General features: G+C 44.6%; 1 protein-coding gene across 1 annotated transcript in view; it reads left to right on the top strand.

Moving 5' to 3' along the window:
- The first annotated feature begins 1,029 nt into the window (after window positions 1–1,029).
- VAV3 (vav guanine nucleotide exchange factor 3) overlaps window positions 1,030–6,110 on the top strand; it is a 187,540-nt gene continuing 182,459 nt past the window's right edge. Inside the window, exon 1 of the mRNA XM_054165301.1 lies at window positions 1,030–1,115. The gene's annotated coding sequence lies outside the window, so the exon portion shown is untranslated. The remainder of the gene's footprint in view (window positions 1,116–6,110) is intronic.

Here is a 6,110-nt window from a genome sequence, read left to right as displayed (position 1 = left end):
ATTGTGCCTGGTTTCTAATTTGTAGGATTATGTTAGCTGTAGTGGTGAGGTAAAGAAGAGCTTGGTCATTTGATCATACATCATGACTGGTGTTATCAGTAAACAGCAGGAGTCCATGACATTTACTGGGAAGTTTCTCAACTGATGAAAATAGAGAATGATGACTTGGAACAAAGTATTTCCCTCAAGACAATATTAAAGAGCTTACAGATTTGGTGGAATAGACACACACAGCAGATTTATGTGTTTATCATGTAGAATATGTAATGTCCTGGAATGAGGATCTGAGAAAAACAAGTGTCTATGAGTAGGAATTCAATGCATGTACGGGGGAAAGCAAATTAATTGCTGCTGTTTCTGATTTTCACAGTGACCTCCAAAGAAAGGAGGGTCACCATAACATCTCAAATCAATGAAAACAATTCTTCTCCTTCATTACCCACAATAGCTCATATTATTGCATTGAAATAATATCTGAAAGTTAATCTTCTCTTCTAGCCTCCATGTTTGCTCTTGGAGTTTCTTGGGAGCTCAGAAGTGGAAACTGACAGATCCCTTTAACAGGTTCCATAATTTTTCTGCAGAAGTTGACTTTTGACACATATGCTGCATCCTGGTTGGAGTCTGGCATGGCATCTCTATGAACAAAACCATAATTATTTCTGAAACAGATCTGGAATAAATTCAGTAGAAAATTCTGACTAATGCAAAGCAGCAGAAAGTTTTAGATGGCAATTCCACCTTGCTTCCACCAGAGAAGTTAAAATGTGAAACCTCTAGTCCAGTTCTCAATACCTTAATTGAATAGGATCTATTTTTGGAGCTGGATGGCAAGTCATAGGTAATGGTGATCAATACAGTATTTTTGATGCAAAACAAAACCAAAAAAACCCAAAAAAGTCCTCCAAACCTATGCAATTCACTGGGATGCCATAATTTCTTGATTGTTATAGCAGCACTTGAGTTATGCAGCACTAAAGAGTAAAAGGCATGATGTAAGGAATGGCAATTCTCTCTATAGTATTTTTTTAAATAACTCCTCTGTTTCTATCTCTACATTTAGGTGAGCCACATGAAGTTTGTTTGGGATGTGAGCAGGAACTCTGAATTTAATTGTAAGTTACTGTTCAAGGTTGCCTGGTTATTTACTAAAAATAACATTTTTTTGGTACATGTCTACATTGAAGCAATTATTAATCTAGCCATTATTTCCTGATTTACATAGCCATTATTATGGAACAGGTCATCTTGAGTGCAATCACACAGCACTTACAGAATGGCCAAGGGATCAGGCCCAGCCAGCATGTATTTAGGAAGGGCAGGTCCTGCCTAACCAACCTGATCTCCTTCTGTGATCAGGTGACCCACCTGGTGGATGTGGGGCAGGCTGTGGATGTTGTCTACCTGGACCTCAGCAAGGCCTTTGACACCGTCCCCCACAGCAAACTCCTGGCCAAGCTGTCAGCCCATGGCTTGGATGGGAGCACACTGCGATGGGTTAGGAACTGGCTGGAGGGCCGAGCCCAGAGAGTGATGGTGAATGGTGCCACATCCAGCTGGCAGCCAGTCACTAGTGGTGTGCCCCAGGGATCAGTGCTGGGCCCCATGCTCTTTAACATCTTTATTGATGATCTGGATGAGGGCATTGAGTCCATCATCAGTAAATTTGTGGACAACACCAAGCCGGGGGCAGGAGTTGATCTGCTGGAGGGTAGAGAGGCTCTGCAGAGGGACCTCGACAGGCTGGGCAGATGGGCAGAATCCAACGGCATGAGATTTAACACATCCATGTGCCAGGTTCTGCACATTGGCCACAACAACCCCATGCAGAGCTACAGGCTGGGGTCAGAGTGGCTGGAGAGTGGCCAGGCAGAGAGTGACCTGGTGGTACTGGTTGATGGTAGGCTGAACATGAGCCTGCAGTGTGCCCAGGCAGCCAAGAGGGCCAATGGCATCCTGGCCTGCATCAGGAACAGTGTGGCCAGCAGGAGCAGGGAGGTCATTCTCCCCCTGTACGCTGCACTGGTTAGGCCACACCTTGAGTACTGTGTCCAGTTCTGGGCCCCTCAGTTTAGGAAGGATGTTGACTTGCTGGAAGGTGTCCAGAGAAGGGCAACAAAGTTGGTGAGGGGAGGAGAGGCTATGGGAGCTGGGGTTGCTCAGCCTGGAGAGGAGGAGACTCAGGGGAGACCTTACTGCTGTCTACAACTACCTGAAGGGAGGTTGTAGACAGGTGGGGGTTGGTCTCTTCTCCCAGGCAACCAGCAACAGAACAAGAGGACACAGTCTCAGGCTGCACCAGGGGAGGTTTAGGCTGGATGTTAGGAAGAAGTTATATACAGAGAGAGTGATTGCCCATTGGAATGGGCTGCCGGGGGAGGTGGTGGAGTCACCATCATTGGAGGTGCTCAGGAGGAGACTTGACAGGGTGCTTGGTGCCATGGGTTAGTTGTTTAGGTGGGTTGGATTGTTTGATAGGTTGGACGCAATGATCTTGAAGGTCTCTTCCAACCTGGTTTATTCTGATTATTTCCAGCATTATATCAAGTACATGGGGTTTGAAGACTATCAGTGGAAGCCTCCTTGGTGCCTGTCACCTGTGGAATTCAAACTTTTCTTAAAATAATTGTTTCTAACCTATAGAAAGTAGTCTAACATGTAGCCAGTGTGCCACCTCCTTGTGCGTTGTCTTTCTCGCCAGCACTCCAGGTGAGCACCATCACAAGAGACTGCACATCAGCTGGATTTCTGTCCAAGTCAGTGTTGCCACTGGGAATCAGGAGTAAGGGTATGTGTACCATAATAGCTGCTTCTTCATCTGAGCCATGTTAACTTGTGTCACCTAGCCAGACATCTATTATACTGCACAGTGCTGGTGGTGTCTTGGGGTGTCTGTTTTTAGTCTGGAGAAGAGAAGACTGAGAGGGGATTTAATAAATGTTTATAAATATCTGAAGGCTGAGTGTCAAGAGGGAAGGGACAGGCTCTCCTCAGTTGCACCCTCTGACAGGACAAGGGGTAATGGATATAACCTACAGCACAGGAGGTTCCACCTTAACATGAGGAGGAACTTCTTCACTGTGAGGGTCACAGAGCACTGGAACAGGCTCCCCAGAGAGGTTGTGGAGTCTCCTTCTCTGAAGACTTTCAAGACCCATCTGGATGTGTTCCTGTGTGACTTGTGGCAGGGGGGTTTGACTCGATCTTCGAAGGTCCCTTCCAACCCCTAACATCCTGTGATCCTATTAGAACTAAATGAAACAGACATTGAGAACTTCAGTAACTGTTTGATGTGGACTATTTACCTGGTAGCTTTTGCCTGGAGAGGGATTTACACAAAATATGTATGAATCATTTGCTGCCTTTCTTCTTGAAAATTACTTTAACTATGAAGGTGAAGCAGGACTAAGTTCAAGATGTGCTTCCTTTGGTTATGTTTACCACATCCCTACCTCAGGCAGTGGAAAATAGGTGTATTTAAATAGTTATCTCTCCGTGTCTTGGCACTGTAGGTGATATTCAGAGATAAAGGCACTGCACATGTGATGAAGGTTTTGCTCACTGAGAACTAAAATCCCTCTAAGCGGTAACACCATGAAAAGAATAACGTTTTGAACTCTCATACTGCTTCCCATCTATCACAAGCCACTAAGTTTTCCAGTGGTATTTACACAAGAGGGAAAAATTAAATGTTGTGGTATAGAAGATGGACATTTTGGTGGATGGAGAAGTTAGATAACTCTGCCAAAGTCACAAAGGAAGTTGGTGACCACTGGGAACAGGAGCCACACATGCTGACAGCCCAGTCTGTGTGAGCCACAAGACCATCCTTCCTCTTGCACACAGGAGAAGTGTCAGCACAAAAGGGAAATAATTTCTGTGGTTTTGGAGAGGTGATTCTGACATTGTCAGCAGAAGAACACAAGATTTTTACGTAGAGAGCAGGCTGCATGGCTCTTGCTGTCACTATTTTGTAATTTTGGCTGCTTTAACACAGGACTTGGTTGCCAAGAGTTGGCCAAGTATTGCCCCTGCAGGAGGAAGGATGAAGGCCAAAGATAAGTCTACCATTTTTGGACAGAGTGAAAAAAAATAAGATCCCCATATATTGCCTATTCACTCTGAGCTGTAAAGCCATTTAGTCTGTGTCATACCAGGCACTCTTGAGGACAGTACATAGGCAAAGAAGGAGCTTCTAAGTCTGGTAAGAAAAAGTGTTCTTTAGTGCCAGCTCTTAAATCTAGCTCTGGGATAAGTCATAGAATCACAGAATTGTTAGGTCTGGAAGGGACCTCAAGGATTGTCTAGTTCCAACCTCTCTGCCATGGGCACAAACACCTCACACGAGATCAGGTTGCTCAGAGCCACATCCAGCCTGGTCTTAAAAACCTCCAGGGATGGAGCTTTCACTACCTCCCTGGGCAACCTGTTCCAGTGTCTCACCACCCTCATGGTGAAGAACTTCTTCCTAAAGTCATGGGAACTATCTCTATGTTCAGCAGTTTATTTTATTAGCATTTCTCATATACACTTGTTTTTTACCATGGTTAACACCACTTCTCAGTTTTCAGTAGTCATCTGTCAAGCCGTTTTGTTTCCCTGCACTCTCCCTGCAGATTGCGCCAGTATTAATTCCAGCAGCAGCAAATGGTGTGAGTAACTACACCATGTAAATAAGCCTGTAGAACGGCAACGAATAGCAGTGGTTTGAGGGGGTCAGCTCTCCACTAGCCTGGGCACTACTGGGTGGATGCAGCTGAACTATTTGGGGCAGGGAGGGGAAAAAGCAGGGAACACAGCCCCGCCTGCCCCACAACATGAAATGGGCGCTGCTCAGGGCGGTAGTGTTTGTGTAGTAACAGTGTTTCCTTCCTCTGATCATTTCTCCAGAACTGGGGGTTAGATGGTAGAAGCACCAGCGTGGCTTCTGCAGATCCAGCTCCCAGACATATGCTAGATTTTATCAATATTAAAGATTGCCTACTCCATATTTCTGACAGTAATGGAAAGACAATAGTAACATAGCTTTCTCTAGAAGTCATTGTTTATCCACATAAATGTTTCAGTAGGTGATGGGAGGTTATTTGCCATCTTATAGCATATTAAACAGTGTGATTCTGCAGTTATTCTATATTCTGCAATTATTCTACTCTGCCCTGGAATACTGAGTCCAGTTTTGGGCTCTCCAATTCAAGAGAGAGAGGGACCTGCTGGAGAGATTCTGCTGGAGAACTACAAGGATCATTAAGAAACTTGGATGTCTTTCCTGTTGAGAAAGACTGAGAGACCAGGGTCTGATTAGTCTGGAGAAGAGAAGGCTGGGAGGGGATCTAACAAATGTCTATAAATATCTGAAGGATGGGTGTCAAGATGAAGGTCATAGCCTCTTTTCAGTGGCACCCAGTAATAGAGCAAGGAACAGGTACAAGCTGGAACACAGGAAGTTCTACCTCAGCATGAGGAGAAACTTTTCTGTGAGGGTGACAGAGCACTGGAGCAGGCTGCCCAGAGAGGTTGTGGAGTCTCCTTTTCTGGAGACTTTCAAAACCTGCCTGGATGCATTCCTGTGCAGCCTGCCCTAAGTGATCCTTCTTTGGCAGCGAGATTGGACTAGAGGATCTTTAGAGGTCCCTTCCAACCCCTAACAGTCTATGATTCTCTTTTCTCATCTTGGAGTGAGATGAGAATGATAGGAAGAGGTGGCATTTAGTCATCTATCAGTTAACACAAACACACTTCTCCTGCATATGCAACAGAAGGCAAAAAAGCATTATAAATTTCAAATCACTTTGCAGCATTAATATTGCAATACTAGCCAAAAGCCTTAGCTAGGTTGTATGTCTCTTAGCTTTCAGTGTTGTGCAAACAGCAGATAACTGTTTCTGCCTTATGAACTTTGCAAATGCTGACAGTATTTTTAAATAAGTGAGGTGCAGAGAGGATTTTTGCTCAGCTGTGACTTAGAGTAGTCAGCTTGAAATTGTGAAGGAATCAGAAGGTAGAGTAAATGCAAATGAAAATGAAAGTTGAAGAAACTGAAAGAGAAAATGCATTTATGGCATGGAAGCTGCTGAGTATGAAAACGTGCTGAGCCAAACTCCTTTTGGTGG

This window comes from Dryobates pubescens, chromosome 11, assembly GCF_014839835.1.
Source record: "Dryobates pubescens isolate bDryPub1 chromosome 11, bDryPub1.pri, whole genome shotgun sequence".
In the NCBI taxonomy this organism is placed as follows: domain Eukaryota; kingdom Metazoa; phylum Chordata; class Aves; order Piciformes; family Picidae; genus Dryobates; species Dryobates pubescens.
The sequence above is the reverse complement of the archived record's forward strand: the minus strand, read 5'-3'. Positions and strand labels throughout refer to the sequence as shown.